The 23,698-nt window shown below is 49.0% G+C and overlaps 1 long non-coding RNA gene across 1 annotated transcript; it reads left to right on the top strand.

Annotated features, from left to right (window-relative positions):
* The first annotated feature begins 16,991 nt into the window (after positions 1-16,991).
* LOC132022208 (uncharacterized) lies at positions 16,992-23,426 on the top strand. The gene is made up of 2 exons (XR_009405542.1): positions 16,992-17,173; positions 23,220-23,426. It is a non-coding gene; the product is annotated as an uncharacterized LOC132022208 (long non-coding RNA).
* The last annotated feature ends 272 nt before the right edge of the window (positions 23,427-23,698 follow it).

Raw genomic sequence — 23,698 nt, 5'->3', positions numbered from 1 at the left:
CGGAAAGCCCTACCCACAGAACCTCAGGAGGCAAGATGCTACCTTGTGGAGTGTAGCTCATCTGAAAGATTCATCCCTCCCAATGCCACATTCCCCTCTCTGGGGATGCTGACTTGGCTTGCCTTCCTTGCAAGGTGCGAAGGCCATCCGTAACTTTCCCCACACTCAGCAATTTTTCCAACTCTCTGGCTCTTTCAGCTGAGGCTGCAATGTTAAATATGTAGTTTTGTAAATTAATTCTTTGAAGATTCACTCTTGTCAGCTAACTTTTCTCACTGCAATAAGCCAAGGAAGTCGCTTACCAGCAACTGAATTTTCCACTTTCATGTACTCCCGAGTCCTTTTAATTTAAGACAGTGTTCCAAAACCCCTATTCAGCAAAACTCACCAGTTATACACAGAAATCTCTAAAACATTCACTTAAAATTAATGGGAGAAGTTATCATCTCTTCGTGGCCTTAGATATTTTTAAAAAGTGTCTGGGTATATCATCAGGGGGAGAAAGGCGGCAGAAGATGAATAAGTCTTCAGTGAGCATTTGACTCAAAACAACCCCAACCTTTGTTTCATTCTCCTCTCCTCAGCTGTCATTTGCACCATGAATAGCCTGTGCCAAGCTCTAGAAAAGCTTCTAGAAAAGAAAACAGGTTGAGAATTCAGAAGAATTCGCAGGTGAATAGGGAAAAGACACATAATCCACTATAGGGAAGAGCAAGTTGTCCTCTGAGGTGCAATGTTATCCTGGGGCAGCTCTGGGCTAGGTTGAGCCTGAGCCCTGGGTTTTGGTTTTTCAGCATCCATAATTTACTCCATACATTTGGACAAGTTGCTCCCCCTCCAAACTTACTCATCTGTTAAAACAAAACAACAACAACAACAAAAAGTAGAATCAGATCCTACTAAGATTCCTTCTACCTCCAGCTTTCTAAGAGTTAAGAGCAAAGTGTTCCAGAAGAAAAACAAATGTTCTATCAGAAATGAGGAGAGTGGTTCTCCCTGGCTTGATCTGGGAAAGTGCTGGAAAGGCTGCAGTCATGTGCTGGTCTGTGTGGAATGCCCAGGATGTGGGTGGATCTGGAGGTGAAGAATGTCTGAGAGACATTCTTGTCAACGGAAACAGATGATACCCCTACTGCTGCTGAAGACGGGTGGAGGGGGGAGTAGGGAGGGGGGAGAGATGAAGAAAAAAGAAGAGCAGAGCAAGATGACAACAATAATAATAATATCTGCGTAGCCCTTGGTACCTTGTAGACCAGTTCTATTTACACTGGCTCCCTTAGCTCTCAGAACTAAGCTAGGAGAGATTCAGAGATCAGCATTTTAGTCCACTTTTATGGACTCAGGGTTGACCCCATGTCTAGTGAGTGATAGAGGTGTGGTCAGCAGCTGACCTCACATCATACAACCATGATCACAAGCTCAGTATGCTGCCACCACGTGGTGTAGTATCCAAAGGTCCTCCACATACATGCATCCTGCAGTGTCCATAGCAAACAATCTCCAGACGCAATGAAGGTGAGCCCCACTGTGCTCTGTCTTGATCACCTCAGGATCACAGTGTGCAGTTCTGGGTCCTATAAGAAACTCATAAGAAAAATTGCCCAGTTGCAACATTTCAGAGGATGGTAAGAATTCTTAAAGCCAAGTAGTATTAGGGACAATTGAGATATCTTGGTTCACTCTCCTGGAAAAGGGAGGACCTAGCAGGAACCTAGCATTGTTTCAGAGTTTTCTTAAGGGCTATTTTTATCAACCAGACTCCCAACTAGAAACAGATGGCAGTATCAAATTAGGTTAATTAGAAGAAGGTTTGTTTATAGGGGAACAATTTGCAACAGTACAGATGTAGAGGAACCAAAAGAATAAGGCTGGTCATGGAGGAGCTATCGTGCCTAGACACAGAGGGTATTGAGAGGAAGTAGTCATTGAAACCTGAAGTCATGCAGAGAGAAAGCATACCTAAAAGAAATGGTGATTGTCAGTTGGATAGCAAGACCAAAGCCAATCAAAAGTAACCTCACAAGTAGGAGTCTAGGGAATACAGACACTAAAATTCATTCTCTTCTCTCCTGCCAATTTCCTGCTAGACCACTATTATGGCCAAATCCAACCAGAAGTCTGAGCATACAGGACCCCATGGATGAAGTTCCAGGTCAGCCCCACAGGGTAGAGAGCAGAGTGGAGAAGGTGAAAGCAATGTCTGGAGGGACAAATGGAAGACATCAGACACAGCTGTCCCATGGAGGAATTAGACACGGTGTGAGACCTTTGGAGAATGGGTGGGGGACCAGGAAGAAGAATTAGGACCAAAGGTTTATTACAAGGAAATGAATTTTAGCTAAATTTTAACATAAGAAAGGAAGAAATTGACAGCCAAAGAGAGATGAACCAGGAAAGAGCATTTCCATAAAGACTATTGAGCTCCCAGCATTGAACTTCAAGTCAAGGTTAGAAGACCAGTGAGTCAGGAATGCTCTAGAGGACATTCAATGTTAGGTTGGATTCAATGACGTAAAGTTCCTTCTAACTACAATATTCCTACATTTTATGGGGGGAAAAAAAGGAATAAAAAGTAAAATAATAGAAGAGATTTTTTTTAATTAATCTAGGAATATTCCCCTCCTTTTCCTCCTCAATCTCCTCCCAAATTAAGTATCTGCATTCATCTCACCTGGCAGCTAATAGAAGATGCCTCTGAGTAAGTACGGTACCTAAGATCAAGTTCTGATTAGGCAAAATTCTGTAGACACTTGAGTTGTTGAGTTGTAGAAGTAGAACTAGAAGTAGACACTTCTACCTTGTTTATCATGGCACTAGGATGACCTTGACCAGGAAAGGGAACGTACTCTCTAGTCCAGACAACTTCAAACCACTTTCTTCATTTTCTCAAGGAATGTCACATTTGCTCACAAGAATCTGATCCATAATTCCCCACAGTGTCTCTAAAGTGGGGAGCAGATTATAATGAGGGACAGATAATTTGACAACTTTATTAACCTTTTTTTTTTGTTTCTTGTTTTCCAAATAATAATATGCCCCCCCTTAATTACCAAAAGAGTTTCGCTGTGATCACTATTGAGGTTATTAAAATGTAGATTTGCTGATGCTTCTACTTCCTGAATTTCGAAACCAATGCTTCAGAGAAGTTTAGCAATTGCATAATTACCCATAATGTACTCTGTATACCAGAGGCATCTTGTGGCTTTGTATTAAGTGAATAATAGCCATGTTGTTTTGAGTGAATAATAGTTTCGTTAACTCCACTGTTACTAACTAATTTACACTTAGTTAGAAAACCAAGAAGGTCACTTGGAAATGTACACATTGGAATCTGCCATATCTTGGTTACACAATATGCTTCTCATTATTTCACAATGTCTTGGAGAATGGAACTAATAAAGCTGATATTTCATGGTGTCGGGTGCAGACTCGCAGTTTGATATAATGTTTCAGCTCATGATTCCTTGTATGCAAAAAACAGATTAATCTATTCAACTGGAAAGAAAGACCACCCACGGTTCAGCCGCGCAGGTGAGGTGGGAAAGACTGGCTCACAACTATTTCCTCCTGGAATGACTGGAACCAATTGGCACAACTCCAAAACAAGCATGACAAAGCCATAGGTCGATAGATTCAATTCCTATTCTAAGAGAATAATGAATTAATTCAGTCATGTTCAGTAAGCCAAATGCTGCAGCCATTAGGGGAATCTCTCAGGAGCAATGTTTTTGATTTCTTTGTTCCTACACAGTCAATAGTAAGTGGAGGACTTGATCTTATGACGGGGTCGTGTCATAGCATGTTAGCGAGAAGCTTTTCACGCACGGGCATGCCCCATAAAGGAGGCAAAATGAACCCTGCATGCCTGGCAAAATCACCAAAAGGTGATTCTCAATGCCAGAACTTCAGCCAGTCACCAAGAAATCCTTGTCACCTCCAAAATCTCTCCTGCCCTCACCCCAATATGAGCTTGTTAAGTCCTCAGCTGAATGAGCAATGTCTACCTCTTCTCTGCATTTCTTGAGCAAAATCAGCCTTCACTCACACATTTATTCAGACATCATTCAGATACTCACGCTCTGCCTGACTGTGTGGGAGGCTTTCACAGACCAGAACTCATCTCATGCACATACTGACGCATGCTTCTCTGTCCATTCCCGGTCTTATCATATCTCTGCTCCCTTCCAGCAATGTTGGTCCACATGCTTGCTAACGCAGATGGGGAAAACAAACTCAGAGTGGATAATGTGTTTGCCCACATCACCTGCTGTCTTCGCCTGTTCGGGCTGCTATAACAAAAATACCAGAGGCTGGGTACCTTATAATCCACAAAAATGGACTTCTCACATTCCTGGAGGCTAGAAGTCCAAGGTCAAGTTGCCAGCAGATTCAAATTCTGACATGAATTCCCTTCTTGATTCTAAGACAATTGTCTTTTTGCTGTGTCCTCCCATGGAAGAGAGGAGGGAGCTTTCTGGAGGTCACTAATGCCATTCAGGAGGACTCCGCACTTATAACCTAACAATCTCCTTAAACCACCCCTCCATCTCCCAATACCATCACCTTGGGGATTAGGTTCCACCATATACATTTGGAGGTGGAGAGGGAGGATAACAACTCAGTCTATCACCCCTGGGAGGGAGTCACAGAACTGACTCACTAAGTTACAACGGATTCCAGGTCCATCAGAATGCAAATTTCATGGTCCTTCTACCGTACCACACTATGTCAGACACTGCCGTCTCCCCTAGACTGTAGCATTTTCCCTTTCCTCACAGGCTGTAACAGTATCGCAGGAAACATAACCTGGGCACCGTCCCTCACACCCACACATTCAAACAGCTCACTGAGAACTTACTGGGTGCCAGACACTGCTCAAAGTGCTTTACAGGTTGTTTCCACATCGTTCAATCTTTATGATCATAATGAGGAAAGTTACTAATATCATCCTCATTCAACAGATGAGCAAATGAGGCACCAAGGCGCTCACTAACTTTCCCAAGGTCATCCAGCTACAAAGTAGCAAAGCTGAAATTCAAATCCGAGTGTGTGGCTCCAGCCCATGCTTTTTAATCTCTACACTGCTCTGCTCTGAGAGTTCCTCCAAAAACACAGAAGCGTGTATTTATTGACAAAGCAACCATTTACTAAATGCCTCCTGCGTGCCAGCGCTGAGCAGGTCCTGGGCACCCAAGAGCTAATGAGACAGTGTAGTCCTCTCCGTGCTAGAATTTTAGCATAACGGGAGAGACAGATACGAAACAAGAGCTATGAAGGGAAACACTTACTACTGGCGATGCAGAGGTGGGAGACAAGATCCTTTTTAGACTGAGTTGTGAGAAAATGCTTCCTGGATCTAATGGGATGAGATTCAACACTGTGGAGAAATGAAAGTGATGCATGGGAATGAGACCCATTCTGCCTCCCCAGTTCACATTCTCAGGTCTGAGTTTGTGTCTCCACTTGGACGCTTATTAGCTTGTGGCTTTAATAAGTTACTTCTTTGAGTTACCATCTTCTCGTCTATAAAAAGGGAATAATAAGGACTTCATAGGTTGCCAGGATCGTTAGAAAGAATATAGAGAAAGCACCCAGTCGAGTTGTTACCACACTGTAGATACTGAATGAAGGTTTCTCCTTGCCTTTCCCTCTCATTAGCCTGGTTAGTCCAACCAGGGCTGGGGCCATGGTGCCCGTGGGAGCAGGTCACAGCTCAGTCACTCTCACGCCTGAATCTTCATGGCCAGGCGGACAAACTGTTCCCAAGAAGTGTCTGAAATAAAGCAAACCCGAGTGTCAGCAGGGACTACAGCCCTGGGCAGGCTGCGTGGGCAAAACGATGACATCTGCTTTTCAGTATGTGCCCTCAAGGGGTAGATCCATCAGACTAAGCTCAGCTCTGCCTCAATAACAGGAAGAAAGAGTCCCAAACGCTCAGAGACTTAAAACAATAAAGACTTTCGCAACTTGTCACCATGACCAGCTGAAAAAGTCCACTGTCCATCATCGTTGGTCAGGGACCCAGGCCGAGAGCAGCTCCAGCCCCGTTTCCAGCAGGGCTGAGACTGGCCAAAGCAAAATGGCCCTTGAGGCTTCTGCTCTAGACGTGACACACGTCACCTCTGCCCACCTTGTATCATCCAGGACCAGTCACATGGACACACCTAATTTCCAGCATCCAGGGAAGAGTGATGCTATGGAGTGCCCAGAAGAACAAGAGACAGTCCGTGGACCGCTCCAGTGACCCCCACAATAAGTCTGAAAAGACAGTGCTCATGCCAGGACAGAAGCGATGGTGGGGGTAGTGGGGGTGCTGTTCTTCCAGGACCAGAATCAGCACAGCTGACCAGCAGGTTCCACTCCTCGCTGGGAAGCTTCTCAACATTCCCCAGAGCTTTCCAAGCACTTGCACTTAAGGAGCCCTACCGTCTGGGAAGACGGGGCTCACCCCCGGCACAGTTGAGACCACAGACCCCTCCCACTGAGATGCAGTTTCTTTCGCACCCGGGGTCTCATCTTATTAGTTCAGGTTGGGTTAGTTCAGGTTATTAGTTCAGGTTGCATCGCGCTCCAACACATAGTGTGGCACGTTTTCATGCAGAGTCGAGGCTTGGTGACCATGTGGGGCCCTTACCCTGTGTTTCTGCATCACCACTGACCTATCACCTGACCTCATCCTCCTGGAAAAGCTCAGTAACAGGTCCCTGACAACAGGGATATTGGAATATTTCACAAATTGCCCAAACCTCTAAATCATCATTATCCTACTTAGATCGTCTCTCTTTTTTTTTTTTAATAAAAATGCTGCCATTTCCTGAGAACCTGTTATGTGCCGGCCATTTTCTTATTACCTGATTCCATACATTATCTACATTATGTCATTCCCGCCTCAGAACTGTTCTCCGAGGAAGGCACAGCAGGACTGTGGTTTCCACTGGTAACAGGACATAGCCCCATTCTAAATGGCTCTGAATCTCCCATTTTTTCCCCTGCGACCACTCAGCTGCACTAAGAAATCCACCTTAGGTTTCCATAGACACAAAAGAGAAGCCACAACAGCACCTGCATTTCCTTCCATCCTTAGCGTGCGATCTTGGCTTGATCTCTTTCAGGGACAAACTGAAAATGGTGTCATTCGTCCAGAAACACTGCATGACCTCACAAGGTCGCTGTGACACTCCGGCTACAGGAGCCAAACAGGATGGCCCTGCTCATCAACCCGCTAAGCACTCCTGTGTCCCCTCACAGCCCCTGGATGACAATTCACACACGGGGAAGACAACCTCTTATGCAGTGCAGGTCGTTGGAGTTCCCAGGTGATGAGTCCCACTAGGATTATTTATAAAAGACCCCGCCTTCCGGTCAGAGGAGTGGGGGACTACGGTCAAGGGAGAGAAGCAAAGCAGTGGGCTGAAGCGCGGCACCGTTTTCCTGATGGGCTTACAGGGCTTTTGCTGATCATCCTTGTGTCAGTTCAACAGGGACCCTGGGGGCAGTGCACAGGGGCTCAGCTGGAGGGGAAATCAGCACACAGATCAGCTCCACCTGTCAGGTCCAGTTCCATAGACAGACAGCCTTTCCGAACGCGGTGCTGCTAAGTGACAAAAGCCGCTGCATCTCACATTTTTTAAGAGATGGATGAGAAATGACATCGCAAACAGAGAAGCAAAGGCTGATGCAGAAAAAAGAAAGAAAAATAGATGGAACAATGAAAAATTGCAAACCCCTACATGTCAAGAAAAATTCCCCAAACAAAATTAAAAAGCAAATGACAGCCTAAAGGGGAACATATTCTTAACTTCGATGATACTGTGTCAATCACATTAATACAGGATGATTCACACTAATTGAGTTAAAAATGTACTTTTTTTTTTTAAGGAAAAGGGCATTCACAGAACTCTAAATGGTCAGTGAGCATGTCTAAAGCATTTATCTGTAATGGGAATTAGGAATACAAATTAAAATAAGGTACCATTTTTCACCTAATTGATGTTTTTTCTCTTTTTAAGATAATACTGAGTGCTCTTCAGAGGGCCCTAATGCAGGGCTTTTCCCTGTGGAGTGTGCTATGTAAAATTCTAGGAAAGCAATTTAACAAAATGTATCAAAAGCCCTATGAACACGGTCGTCTTTGATCTAGTCATTCCCTTCTGGGAATCTGTCTTGGAAAAATCATCAAAAATGGGGATAAAGATTTATATTCCAGAATTTTCAATGTTATTTATAATAGCCAACACCAAAAACAAAAAATAAGAAAAAGAATTGGGAGCAAACCAAAGAGCAAAAAAAATAAAATAAAATAATAAGGCAGGGTAAGGTTAGATAAAACAGGACAAGGAGCAAAATAGAGTATTAAAAGAATTATATGATGACGTGGGGAAATATTCATAATACAGTGTCAGTTCAGAGGCAAGCTTTGTTACAACTCTCCTGAAGGAAAATATAAAAACATATCCATACACAGTCACATGCTTGCTCACTCATAAGCTCATAAGACAGGAGCAAATACACTAGAAAACGCTGACGATGATCTCTGAAAGGTGCATAATGGATTAATTTTTTTCTGTCTCTAGATTTTTCTGTATTTCTCCCATTTTCCCAACTAACATTATATAAAATATATATCATCATATATTATAGATTTATATGTAATCTGTTCATATATTTACTAATATATATTAATCATATATAATATATATTACATACATATGCATTTTTAAAATAAAAAAATAGTTTTTGAAAATAAAATATGACATCGCTTCTCGGCCTTTTGGCTAAGATCAAGTAAAAATAGAATATGACAGGTTGAAAATTTTGCCCCATGTTATTCCCTCCCTGCAGCCATGTGCTTGGTGGTATCTTAACAGTGATTCTGAGCTTAGCCACACAACTTGACCAGACGGATGTGAGCCGCTGTGTGGTGAAGAGAGCTTGTAAGGAGTTTAACCCTGAAACTTGTCTTAACTTACTGGTTTGGAATATGAGGATGACCATAGCATGAAAGAGCCGGAATTAGTCTGTTGTGTGATGAGAGAGACATGAACCAGGTGACCCCTCATCACCCGAGCCATGAGCCAGAAACAGAACTTTCCAGTCCACCAGTGGCTGATCACAGATGCATGAGCCCGACCAGACAGCATCCACAGAAAAACCACCTAGCTGAGCCCAGCCCAAATTGCCAACCTAGGGAATTATCAAATAAATAGTTGTCATTTTAAGCCACTAAGATTTGGGGTTGTTTATTACACAACAGAAAGTAAATGATAGAGGGGAAATGTACTCTAGTAGTAAAGTGGAAAAATCCTGGGCTGCTCCAAGGCGGGCATTATTTGTCCTCTCTGGAACTCTATTTTTTAAATCTATAACTTGGAAATAATACCACAGGCTTCACTGGGTAGTTGTACATGACATACAGTAAGGCTAAATAAATATGCAATGAATCTGAATTACCATTAATTGTTAGGAACTGTTAGGAGGAAAGAAGGATTTAAGAACATGAAGAACAGGGCACCTGGGTGGCTCAGTTGGTTGAGCAACTGCCTTTGGCTCAGGTCATGATCCTAGAGTCCTGGGATCAAGTCCCGCATCGGGATCTCAGCTCAGGGGGAGTCTGCTTCTCCCTCTGACCCTCTCCCCTCTCATGCTCTCTCTCTCTCTTTCTCTTTCAAATAAATAATTTTTTTTTAATTTATTTTAAAAAAAAGAACAAGAACAAGAAGAACAGATGAATCAGGATATGTCCATCTCCACACCTTAGGAGTGGGTTAAAAATATTATTTTATTAATCAAAGGATTTCATTATGAGCAATGGATAAAGCCTTGGACTTGAATTTGGGAACACGAGTTTTAGATCCTACCTCTTGTGCTGACTTAGAGTACAGCACTGGATGTCTTTTATATTGATTAAGGCAATTAATTCCTAAGTGGTGGTCCCTCACATCCAAGCCCACTGCAGTGGAGCAAGGGAAGACCTGTGAACAGGGTTATTTCAGACGTAAACTTGGACTTTCCCAAACTGGTGTCCACCTGCTTCTCCTACCACCCACAGCCCACCCCAGCCCACATGCTTGGCATTCCAGCCAAATAAAATAGCTTAATATCCTCAAGAGAGACTACATGACTCTTGTACCTTGCTTGTGCTATTCTTCAGCTTAGACTAACTTTTCCTGTCATCAACTCCTGGTCAGCCTTTAAGACCTAACCCCAGAAAGACTCCTCTGAGCTCTTAGGCAAAAGAATCTCCTTCCCTTGTGTTCCTACAGCTGTTTCTCTTAGGCCAGGTTCTCTAGAAATAAGAACTAAGACGGGGATGTGATTTATTAAAGAGCTCTCAGGAGGACCCTTAAGGAAGCAAGGGAAGCAGGATAAGGCAATGGGAAAAGCTAAGTGAAGATGTGGGTTCCACAACTGAACCACAGAGTTGTCCCACCTTGAGGCAAGAGGTCTGTCTGGTCTTCTGCACCCCATGGGAGTCAACCATTGGCTAGAAGGCATCCTCAGGGAGATAGCCTAACCTTCCAGACATTTCCAGGGCTGCACCCATGATCCAGGGCAATTCTCAAGAGGAGGGAGCAGCCGCAGCCAAGAACAATCAGCCGAAGAGATCTAGATGGGTACCTACCAGGTCTGCCTCAGTCCACTGGGCACCACTCAAAATGTCTTTGCTACTCACATTACGTCCCTTCCATTTAGGTACAGCTTCATCAGGATTCTGATGCGTTCTAATTCCTGGAGAAACTTACAAGAGAGAGACGGTTGCATTAGTGCCGAGGTCGTGGCCGAAGCTCATCCCTTGCCTCCCGCACCACCTACGCCGAGCTTCTCTGTCCGCTAGCACCTCTGCGCATCTGGGTGGATTTTCCTGAGGGAGGGGGCGACTCAGATCTTTGCCTGAGGGCATCTGATGTCTGAGACCCTAATTACGACACCCTAATGGGAATAGGTAGCCATGGGACTTGCCCACTTAAGTATGGGAGTGCCTAGAACTGCCCAGAGGAACCCCTCAACGCCAAACGTATTTCTTCCCACTTTCATTATGAAGCAGCAGCCCCTTTTCTAGACTAGAGCCACTTACCGTTACCAATATGACAACTCCTTTCCTTGCCTGAGGATTATGAGCATAAAGAGCCCAAATGACCAGCAGTGACTGTAGCTTTACGTTTAGAGAATTCTTACTGTGTTCCCTGGCGGTAACCTTTCCACGGTGGGAGCCAAGATCTCTAGACCCTCAGAGCCCAAAGTTGCAGAGCTGCTTAAATTCCTTAAGTGGGTCTCTAGGGGTGACAGTGAGCAGAACTACTCCTGCTTCCATCTCATGGCTCCTGGAACCACGTGCCCTATATATTCCACAGCTCAACTCGCTGCAGAGGCCACACTTCCCATGCCTCCTTGCCCAACGCCTCCCTGAGGGCAACGTCTGTGTTTATTGATCTCTGTATGTACAACAACTCACATTGCCCAATGAGCAGAAGAGAAAGCGAGCTTTCTCATACCATATACAGCATGCGTGTGAATGGTCTGACTCACGTTCCTCCAACAAAGCATCAGGAGTATGGTCCTAACTCCTAATACAGGGACAATGGGTCAGAATATTAAATTGGGACCATCCCAGGACACCCGAAAAGAAATTCGTTACCCAATTTGGAGGCAGTTCTGTAAAGAGCTAGCAAAGTTAAGAATATGGTTAGCAGTGTATGTGTGGTCTAGACGGAGGGAGATGCCAAAGGCCAGGGTTTCCAAGGGCCCTGACCTTGGAGAAAATCTGACTTGGAAGATGAGCTCCCTTTCCCTGCCAGCCAAGGCTCCCTGATGTGGGAATCGAGGCCGAAAGGGGTCACAGCAATGTCAGGTCTCTGTCCCCGGGCCACATCTGTTCTGGCTCTGGGAGTGAGGGCAGGAAGGGTGGACAGACTAGTGACTATGGAAAGCTCCCTGGCCACAGCCAACCCTGAATATCCTGCCTTGGCCTTGGCCAAAAGGGGCCTGGAAAGGAAGCAGACTCAGAACAATTGGGAAAGGTCTAAAAACCACAGAAGCCTGATGAATAAAGCCAAGAGGCTGCCCAGTGATGCAATTCAACAGAGACAAAAAAAGAAAGAAAGGAAAATAAAAAAGAACGCTCCAATCCTACCCAGGAGCATTCATCACTCAGCGTGACCTTCCAGGAATCTGCTGACAGACACAAAGTGTTCTGTGTGACTTTCTGCCTGAGACCTGGAATGACTGAGGCTTGCAGAGAAGAGGGGAAGACAGGAAAGGGGGCGGGGGGCGCGGCGAGGCTGGCGGGGGAGGCCTCGGCGCCGGGACGGCGTGGTCGGGCGCCATCTGCTGGTAGTGTGGGGAACCACACCCTCCTCCCTAACAACATGAAACCGTGTTTCTGAGAGAAGATAGCAGAACTGGAGAGAAACAAAAAACATATTTCCACCTCTGATGAGCCAGATGCTTGCACATATCTTTCATCTCCTTTGAATTCTATGTTCCTTTTAGATGAGAATCGCTATGCTCGTTTTGCAGATGGCAAATTGAGGTTCAGGGGTTCGAGGACCTGTCGACGGTCCTTGAAAAACCATTCTTCCTTCTGAACCCAGGAGGGCTGCACAGTTCCTGCAGTGTCAATGCGCTGAGTGGATCACCAAGCAAGGCCTGAGTAACTCCTTTTTTTCATGTGTCTGTTAGGAACCCAACAGACTAGGAAAAAAGGAGATGAAAAGCTGAGGAATGCACCTGGGTCTATAGATGTTGCTCGAGAAGGTGCCCAGGACCTTTCCTGTCTCCCTCACCATCCTCCAAGGTCACAATCCACCTCAAAGCCTGCGATGGGCTGCACTGTCTTCTCACCTCCTCCCCACACTGAGCTGTCCCAGAGAGGCCACAGAAGGAAGGATTGGGGAGATCGGGCTGTACAGGCAGGTGCCAGAATGCAGGGACTTGAACTGGCCCAAGGTGACAGGTGGCAGGCTAACTAGCAGGGTTCTGAAAACCCATTTGCTGTTGTGACAGCTTCGCTCCAGCCACCCCCTTGTTGCCTGTCCAGACTAGGACCCTTCTCCCTCTCAAATGTCTAGTGATATTCAAGTACGTCAAGTCTCTTCATGCTACTCACTCCTACCCCCCTCTCATCCAACCCCTTCTAATCACCATTACACACATTACACACACACACACACACACACACACACACACACACACAAACACTCACATACACACTTCCCCCAAGAAACAGAAACAGACCCACACATCCATACTCTCACACACAGACAAAAACTACACCAGTCATGGACTCCAGCACAGTAAACCTCAGTATCCCCAAACACACTGGGATCTGTCACAGCTTTGAAGCTCTGCAGTCCTCTAGTCCCCTGATTCTCTCTGGCTGGGATGAATGTCTTCCTCAGGCAAACTCCTGCTCAACCTTCAAAACCCGTCTCTGATATTGTTGCCTGGTGAAAACTTGCCCCAACCCCCTTCCCTATGTAGTCATTCCCTTCCCGGAATACTCAAAGATATGTTTTTCATATTTTACTACAACACATAAAACACTTTCTTCATCTGTGTCATGCCCTAGATAAAAGTAGTGTTTGTTGAATGAATAAATGAATGAATGAGCACACGCTTCTTATAAACCCTCTAAGAAAGACAAGAGGAGTCAAAGCTGACTTGAAAAGGAAACTGCATGCCATCAGCCACTACGATCCCAGACTTGGGCACAAGCACCTCTCAACATTTTGTTCTGGTCCAGAGCCTCTCAACAGGTATGACTGCATTTATGGGGGGAAGGGAAGTGGGATGCACCTAGCTTTGGGAGGAACAGCACATGGTTAACAAAGACAAAAATGACCCTCACAGGCAGCAGCAGGTCAGAAGGACAGAGACGCGGGAGCCCCAGCGTCCAGCACGGGTCCTGGACGAATCTGGTCCAACACCAGGCACTTCTTTCTTGCATTCAGGCTCTAATCTCTGCTGATATTTCCCTGGAAAAAGTGCCTTCCAGAGTGCCTAAGCTAGAGAAACAACATCTTACCTGTTTACTAAATGAATAGTTTAGAAATGATAAAAATGATCAAAACCAAAGGTAAATCCACGGCTTTGAGATCTTCATCCCTCTCCCAAGACCCAAAGTCCTACATTGCAATGATCCCTCCAGGAAAGAAGGACATCAACATTTAAGAGCATCTGCTGTGCCCTAGCCACTTGACCTGCACAGAAGCGGCTTCAAGGTAGAGTCACCAGGATCTTCTGGAGGACAGAGGTTCAGAGAAGCAGAGAAACTTCTCCAAGGGTGCCCAGCTTGTCGGTGGGGCAACAGGTCTCGGTTCCGAAGGGTTGATTTCGACACCCCCACCCGCCCCCACTGCACCAGACAGCCTCCTGCTGCACACTGGGAGCTGGAGATGAAGTCACAGAGACTGCTGCTTCCTTTTGGTGCTTGTCCTCTAATTGACTCCTCTGCAAGACTTTGCCCCACTTGGGAGTGATAGCAGCTGCACTAAGAGTTTGGGGAAAGCCTCCTGCTACCTGGATGGAAACTGCGGACAGGAAGCTTAAGCGCCTGATTTTCATTCGGCAAGCAGGTGGACAGCTTACCCATCGTGGGCCAGCTGTGGGCTGCTGATGGACGCAAGGCTTGCAGACACAGAGCCGGAGCCCCAGCTGTCCCACCCACAGCACACGGTGGGACAGCCGAGCTCACCATGCCTAGTCTGGGGAGGTGGTTCCTCAGGCTTTGGGGACATAACACTAATTCTGGGTTACCAATCAGAACGCCACCACTTTTTACCAAGGCTTGGCAAAGGCAGAGAAGTGATACCCAGGATGTGAAATGAAGTTCCAGGCTAGCAAACCCCTGCTCGGCCTTCCTGCATTGTCACGGAGCACGACAGGAACACGGTCATGGAAGCCAAAACCTGCCTTCGTTTGGGAACACAGAGGCCAGGAAAAACGCTGAGGTCTGATTCCTCCAGCGAGAACAAAAGGGTGCATCAAAATGGCAGAGCCTTCCCTCTGGGAGAGCAAAATTCCCGGCAGGGGCAGAAATAATCACACCATTATTTCTCGTCTGTTCATTCTTAACAAAAATGCACTGTGCGATGACCAGGTCCCAGGCACTGTCGCAGGCCCCGGAGATGCTGTGGGGACAAAATGGACAAGATTGCGCCTCTGCTTGCAGCTTAGGTACCACAGGAGGAAGACAGGGACAAAGCCAGGGAGGGACTTCACAGGTGAGAGAAGATGACACGCGCATAGCAAAGAGACAACAGAGGGAGCAAGGGGACTGAGAAGGCCAGGCAGCGCCGTGTGAGGTCCCAGGACCCCTAGGGTGAACACTGTCCTTCCTGTCCCCTAAGGAGCTACTGAGAAAGGACAGAGGAAGGCAGGCTTCCCAGAGGGGGTGACCCGTGAGCCACGGAGCATGTGGCTCTGCCACTTCAACTCACACTCAAAGGCCCAGGGGCACCTGAGCCAACAGCTGTCCTTGGGGGTGTTGACAAGCCAAATGTCTTGGTCTGCTCAGCCTGCTGTAACAGAATACTGGAGACGGGGAGGTGTGAAATGACAGACAGTTATTTTCTCACAGTTCAGGAGGAGGCTCAAGTTCAGTATTAAGGGCCTCCCTCCTTGGCCTGGGAGGGCCACCTCTCTCCACCATAGGACTCTGGGCCCGAAGGGGCAGACTTTCCACTTCCTCTCACACTCTGGGAAAAAAAAAAGTTTTCCAAAGCACATCCTTCCGGTCGCCCAAGCTGCAGGCCTCCCCTTGTATTGAAGAACGTTCCGTCTTTCTGCTGTGGGACCCGGGGTCTTCGTTGGCCATGGAGGCTGGCTTGGATCTGGAGATCACCAAGGATGAAAATAGTGTGGCTTCCCGTTAGGAAAATCTTATTCCCGCCGTAACAACAACAAGGGCTATCTCGTGACCCCTTCTATGCACCAGGTAGAGTGCAAAGAACAGTCTCTTATCTTCTTTGAACTTCCAAGTAACTCTCACGAGCCCAGCTTTACGGATGAGGAGAGGTAAAATGACTTGCTTGAGATGACACATCTACTAAGTGGTAAGTGGCAGTGATTTGCACACTCACGTGTGTCAGCAGCGTGGTGGGACCTCACGGCGCGGGGACCCGAAGTCAGACGGGGCAGCACAATCTCCTGGCCTGACTGCTCTCCTTCCCCGCTGAGATCACGAGGAATGCGGACAGCACGGCTCCCCGTCCTGGAAATCCCAGGCACCCAGGCCAGCCCTCTTCCCACCCGCGTTCTCGGGGTGCACACTTTACACGGATGGGGCACAGACGCTGTCCTCCAGCTGTATCATTCCGTCAGCAGCTTCTGAACTCCACAGCCATTACCTTGTCCTTGTCCCCCTCTGCTGCTGCCCCAGCAGGTGACCGGTTGGTACCTCTCTGCCGGTGTCTGTCCCCACCGAGGACCATCTCTGCCTGCATCAACGTCAACCATCCAGCCGCGACTGCCTCCTGGGCCGTGGGCCTGACAAGGACCGCAGCATCTGAGAGCTCTCAACTTCCCTGTCCCCGAACGGTCTCCACTTCCTCACTCCCACGCCCGCTGCTCTAGCATTCTCAGTGCAGCACGTTTCTCGTGATAGTGAAGCCGCCAATCCTGCCTCTCCCCATTCCCACAGGCCACGTCCTCGGCCCTGTCCTTCTGCTCCACGCCACCCAGCTTTGCCTCCGTGGTCCTCAGTGTAGTGAGTCTGTGGCCCTCCTCATTGTTCTGTCCCAGATACGCCCCAACCCCTGGCACCTACAACCGATCATCTCCTTGAGGCCTACACCCAAGATCCTGAACGTGACTGCAGAAAATCCGTGCAACAACCCCCCGTCGTTATTCCAAGTTCATGACCACAAAACTCCAGTCATGTTCCCGCTGCTGCCCAGCAGTCCTTCCCGCTTCCTCTTCCCCCTCCCTGAGACACTGTGTGACTCCTTCTCTGCTCCCTCCCACTTCCCAGCAGAGGAAGTCTCCAGAAAGAAACCCTGCCATGGGCCCACTCCTCTCCCTGTTCCGTGAAGAAGGGCCCGGCTCGTACCCAAGGGGGATCTTTCATTTGTCGACTAAAAACTGGTGCATCTCAAGGACTTTGCTTCTCTGCAAGTTCCTCTCTCCTCCCCATCACGCCGTCCCCTTCTCCAGGGTCACTGCCTCCTGGGATCACGTGAGTCCGTCTGTGATCTGTGTTCAGCAAGGGCGAGGGGGGGCATCTGGACACGGGGCACACGGGTCTCAACTCTATCATTTTTGCAGCATTTCCGTTAACGTTGAATCCTTCAAAATAAAAAATAGAAATCACTGATGAAAACATGTAAAGACCTTGGTTGAGGGTTTCAGATGGGATCCCCTTTGCTTTTTGTTGTTGTTTTTTTTTTTTAAGATTATTTATTTATTTATTTGACAGAGAGAGATCACAAGTAGGCAGAGAGGCAGGCAGAGAGAGAGAGAGAGGGAAGCAGGCTCCCTACTGAGCAGAGAGCCTGATGTGGGGCTCGATCCCAGGACCCTGGGATCATGACCTGAGCCCAAGGCAAAGGCTTTAACCCACTGAGCCACCCAGGCGCCCCGCTTTGCTATTTGTGAGAGACTCCAGTAAAGATTTAAACTGCTTTACAAAAAAAATCCTCCATGATGGCTGCCCGTCCATGGCCTCTTCCTGCCCCCTGAACGCCTTGAGAGGGTCTTCCGCACCCCTCGCTCCCACTGCGCCGCGTCCATTCCTCTGAAAATGCTTTGGCGGGGATTCTAGAGCCTCCCATGGACCAGGTCCAGTGGACCCACACACCCAGCCACCCACGAGGTCTCTTAAATTTAACATGTCCCAACCCGTGTTCCAGGGGCCCCAACCTTGGTCTTCCCTAACGGAGCTTACCTGCTACCCCCCTCTCGCTGGCGGAACCCCAACCACAGGGCACACCCTTCATTCCGCCCTGTCCTTTAAGACTCATGCAACTAAATAACCAAAAAGTCCCCCTGGATCTACCTCAAAAATATATCCTACATCCACTTATTCTCACTGCCTTCACCTGCCGGCCCCACTCGGGCCGGCCGGCCTCCCTGTCGCGGACTTCAGCGACACCCGTCCTCCGGTCCCGCCGCCCGCCATCGCCTCCTTGTTACTCGTCCCTCCCCCACCATCTCCCGCTCCCGAAGGTGCCTGTGACAGCCCCTTCCTCCTCCTCACCACGGGAAGGCCCAGAGTGCTCTGCCGCCAGCCTTCTTGTCCCCACTCCTGTCACACCCGCCCGCCTTCACTCCTCTGAACACACCGGCCCCTCCGGGCCCGGGTCTCTGCGCCTGCCCTTCCTTCCGTCTGGAAAGCCCCTTCCCCAGCTCAGGGCCCGGATGGATAGATCTAGTCCTCAGTGCTCACCTGAAACACAGCCCCTCCCCGACCACCCAGCTGAAGCAGCCTCAGCCCCCACCGGCCCCTGTCGTAATCCCACCGCCACGGAGCTTCCCTCAGAGCCTCCTCTTGCTCCCGGGGCGACCGTCTCTCCTTGCAACTCTGCCGGCAACGTCAAGGGGCAGGGAATATGCTCCCAGCATGGCTGCAGCCTGGGCAGGGGAGGGAGCCGCAGGCCAGCAGAGACCTCGCGAGGACACATGAGTCAGGACCTACGCGCTCACACAGCCCCGCCCTCGACAGATAGACCTGCTCGACCCTGGAAAGGTTCCAGCCTCACAAGGCTCAGTCTGCTCAGAACAGGGTCTCAGGGGGACTGTGGTCCTGGCTACAGCTGCCGGGGCTCTGAGCGGCTCCAGAATCTATGCCCGGCCAGTCCCCGGCAAAGCATCCTCTTCCAGCATGTAGGGGAGACCCACCCAACCAAAGACCTGGGCCTGGACCATTGTCCCTGCTTCCTGGCCCCCAGCAAACAGGACGAGAATGTGCTTCACTGTTCAGGTTCCCTTTTCCCCCAGAATCCTGCAGATGCTCCTTATGACCTACAGGCATGGCACCCCCTGGCATCGAGCGCCACCTGCCCATTCGGGCCTCACGTCCCACCACCAGCCCGTAGCTCGCCAGCCTCAGGACGCCCGGCAAGCCCTTTGCTCGCCCTTGTCCCCAACCTGGTTGCTCACTTTGCTTTTCCCCACGTCTCTAGAATTCAGCCCTTCTCCCGAGCTGGCCCTACACCTTTCAATCTATGTTTTCCTTGTGAGCCTCTTACATCAAGCGTCTTAGATCAATAGACATCAGTTTACCCCACTAGATGGTTGTAAGATCCTAACGCTAAGGCTAATGTGTGTTAATAGCGAATGGTTGGCTGTGTGTCAGCACATATAAAGGTCATGGCCCGGACGGGACAGCCGGGACAGATGCCACAGCAAGGAGCCACAGAATGGGGTGGAAGGTAGTTGGAGGGGTGGGGGGAGGGGGCGGTGCAAGGCGCAAAGAGAATAGATTTGGAGTCAGCTGGACCAGAGGTCAAAACCCACCTCTGACAGGGCGCCTGGGGGGCTCAGTCCTTAAGCATCTGCCTTTGGGTTAGGGCATGATCCCGGGGTCCTGGGATCGAGCCCCACATGGGGCTGGCTCCCTGCTCAGCACGAAGCCTGCTTCTCCCTCTCTCACTCCCCCTGCTTGTGCTCCTTCCCTCTCTCCCTGTGGCTCTCTCTGTCAAATAAATCAATAAAATCTTAAAAAAAAAAAAAAAAAGACACTTAATGAGGTGGGCTCAAGCCAGACTTCCTCCAGCTCTAAGCAAGATGCTGATCCTGTGTCCCAGGCTCATGGGACAGTGCACGAGGTCACACACGTAACAGACTTGGCACCCGCCAGGCATCGTTCACCCCTTCGCCTCCTCTGGCTGCCTCCCTAGGACTCTGCGGCAAGTGGACCGGCTCCCTCCTCTCCCTGAGACAACTCTTCTCCTTGCCCTTCCTCTAAAGACTCCTTGGGAAGCCACACACGGTTGTTCTAGAAGAGAAGATGCAGGTGGTGTCTCAGCCGCTACCTCCTGCTCCGGGCTCCGGTCTGCAGCTCTTGGGCTTCTGAGGGGCGCGGGCTGGAAAGATGCACCCCCTTAGTCTGTTCGCCTCGTCTGCGTGTTGTTCGGAGGAGACAAGGCGTCTCACAGTTCCAGCTCTGCCCCTCACCCACCCTGAGGCTGAAGCCGCATGAGACTTCAAATCTCGGACACCAGGTGCAGCCCCAGCTCGGCCACACGGGCTGTGCAAGCCTAGCGTCGTAGGCACAACGTGACTTCCCAGGGTGGCATCCGTCCACTCACTAGCCGCGAACGGAGGGCTCGTGGCTCTGGTGTGAATGTGCTTTCTAACCCCCAGACCGCACCCTCATCATCACCATCCTGAAGTCAGGGATGACTGGATGTCAGGAATGGCAGGATTGGATGTTCTCCAATCATCTTGGGTCTGTGAAAATTAGGGTACTTGGCCAACGTTCCAGTCCTCGTCCTGTTCTATTACACCTTATGATGGTTTACTGATCCGCTGGGGTGTCTCTGCCACTTGACTGAGGGGTTCCTGTGGATGGAGACGGAGTCTTACCTCCGTCTTCCACTGTGGGAGCACAGCCCTTGGCACAGAGGAGATGCTCAAAGTAAGTTTGTCGTTGGTCCATGACTCACTCACGAATGACTTAAGTTGAACTAAATCTCTCCCCCAAAATCTCTGGACCCATTTCTTCATGCAAGATGGAGACCATATTGCCTCCTGAGGCTAATGCAGTGAAGGTTCTGTCCATCAGCTTCTATCACATGTTCTGGAACTCTCCTTGGTTGGCTGCCCACCTCCTGCCCAAGGACCAGCGGATCTCATGCTCCTAGAGGGGCCTCTAGCCAAAACCCTCATTATGTGGGCTTGTAGAAATATCAGCGTCTCACTGAGGGTCTCATCATGTGACCTACCTAATGGTTCCCCTGCTCGGGAACATCCACGCTCTCAGAGAAAACTGATCACTTGGGTTCAGAGGCTGAGATAAGTAAAATCCTACAAATTGCTGATGGTGAAAACTCAGAGCCCACAAACCCTATAACGCCCACAGAAATAGGACTGAGAAGAGGCCGTGATGTTGTCCAACCATCCAAACACCGATGCGGTACCGTTCAAGCCCAGCTGCTTTCTAGCCCTGTGACTGAGGGTAAGTTAATTTACCTCCTTGGGCCTCGGTTTCTTCATCTACAAAATGGTGACAATGATACCTCTTTGAATCATTCCTGTGAGAAAGAGAATAATTAGGCAGATGAGCGTAGATAAGACACGTCGACAGAGTCAGTGGAGAAGCAGAATAATCAGAAACAGAATCCCAGCTTATCAGTGAGTATATTATTGGCTTCCCAGTGAGGACTCACCAAGTGAACCTAAATTTAGTATCTTGAGGAAGAAATAAAATAAATAAGCTTGGTATCTTGCCTCTAGCACTTACTGCTTGTGTGACTTGAGTCAGGCTATTTACCCCGTGGGCTCTGGATTTTTCATCTGGAGACTAGAAACCGCGCCCACCCTGCGGTCCTGCAGTGAGCGTCGCACGGGGTCCCACACGGGACCCCATGGCATGGGCCGTGTGCAGAACGTCTCCTGTCCTTCGCTGCTCTGCCATCAGCCATCAGACGGGAGCTCGGGAGAGCAGGCGTCTGGTGGACTGTGCCTCTTGCTGCAGCTCCAGGGAGATAAGGAGCTGCCCACGATGGGTTCTGGGATCCCGCTGAGCCTCCAAGCTGTGTTTTAAAACAACCCACAAAGCTCCCGTTGCCTTCTGCTGCCGCCCGCCACACCTCCTGCCCGCTCGGCCCCGGGATAACCGCGTCCTGGCCGCGTCCCAGGTCGCCTCCCGAAAGCAGACCCTGCCTTGAGCGCACAGCAAGCCTGTGAGCGGGAGCGGGGAACGGCCCCCGCGGCCACAGATCGCCCCTCCTCGGGCTGCAGGCGCTCTTCCAGGGCGCGCTGGGCGCACAGCTGGGGCTGGACACGCGCCAGCCCAGGCCACACTCGCCCGATTGTGTCAGGAGCCCGCGCGGAAACAGTATCTGCTCTGAGCGGCACAAAGCGGCTGTGAGCCTCTCTCTCCAGGTGCTGGGTGCTGCCCACGGGGAGTCTCGTCGGGGGCCTTTCGGGGACAACCGCGCACTGTGCTTCACGCACCCCCCCCCCCCCGCCGGGCTTCGGGACCTTCCCACGGCTCTCCTCTGGGCATCGGCTTCCAGACATTCGCAGATGGAATCCAAGTAACTGTGGTAATAGGCGATGTCTTGAAAGGAACGCGTATCAACACGTCTTTGAGCTCCAAGGCCAGTGCGTGCGCCCACTGTCCCGGCCATCGTCACCCTGGGCGTCACCTGTAACAGGTGCAATCTCTCCTTTCCACGGAGCCGAGACTCACAGACCAGGAGAGCCAGAAGGCCCTCGCGTGGCTGGTGCCGGGTCCTGCTCCCCACGGTCCCACACACGATCCCCCTTGACCTGTGGAGCAACCTACGGGTACCATCCCCATTTGAAAGCTGAAAGAGCAGAGGCTTGACAAGGAGCCTAGGAAACTTGCCCAAGAACACGGTTAATGAGCCAGGGAGCCTGGCCCCTGAGTGATTGCTTTCGACCACTGCTTATGTGCCCCGGGCCACACTCCCAGGATTCCAGCCATCTCCACCCATGTCCCAGGAAATCACCATCACCCGCGTCCCTGTTGGGCTGTCTCTTCAAGCTCCCCTGTGATCGGTCTACAAGTTCCTCAAAGCCGAGGATCTGCTCGTTGTGTGGTCACTGGCTGTGCGTGAAGGTAGCCCACGCCCGGGGTGACAAGCCTTCCAAATGTTGACTGGACAGAAGCGTGAAGAGATCTCTTGGGAACGAATCCACACGTCAGTTTGGAAAAAAACACAATGGAAGAAAATCTAATCTCTAATATGGACTGGACTATGGATCCAATCCATAGTCCGTGTCAGAAACTTCCCGTGTTACCGTGTTTTCATATACAAGACAGCCCAAGAAAGAAATATCACCCTTATTTTACAGATGGGGGAGCTGGGACTCCAAGAGGTAAACCACACACCCAATGCTGTTAACCTAGTATCCCCCCGGGTCACAGGAAAATGTTGAAAGTCTATAAAATGGGGGAAAAAAATGGATTGCTGAGTGTTCTTTCTAGAGCTTCTTGTCAGGGTATCTGCCCTCCTGAATAGCTTCACGTTATTCTACGGCTCTGTAATTTGTAGAAAACTGACAGTAATGCAACTAATTCTTGTCCACAGAAATGCAAATGGTTGTCGGTCCTTGGAGATACAGCTGATGACTGCCCTGCGGACACTGAACTGTTTTTGCATCTCCTTGAACACTCATTTCAGATTCCTGGCTGCCTATATGTCTGTGTTCTTCGAATTCCTCACCAAATCTGTTTCTACATTTTACTGGTTTCCTCATTAATTAATGAGCTAAATAAAATCCTTGGCATGTATTCATTATATATTTCCCTGAGAGTCATAATTTTACCTTATTTCAATTTTAGCACCAATTAAGATCCAAATCCAAGGCTGTTGGCTCTTTCCAATTAATTATACATAAATACACACACACACACACACACACACCACTGCTGATCACAAGCTTTCATCATTAACTTCTCTGTCAAAGGCAAACTCAGCTCCATTAAAACATAAAAGTAACGCAAATTTAAATCAGTCTTTTTAAAATTGTATTTTTCAATATCGTCTAATGAGAACTGAGTCAGTGT

This window comes from Mustela nigripes, chromosome 7 (assembly GCF_022355385.1).
Source record: "Mustela nigripes isolate SB6536 chromosome 7, MUSNIG.SB6536, whole genome shotgun sequence".
In the NCBI taxonomy this organism is placed as follows: domain Eukaryota; kingdom Metazoa; phylum Chordata; class Mammalia; order Carnivora; family Mustelidae; genus Mustela; species Mustela nigripes.
This window is presented reverse-complemented; position numbering and strand designations above follow the sequence as displayed.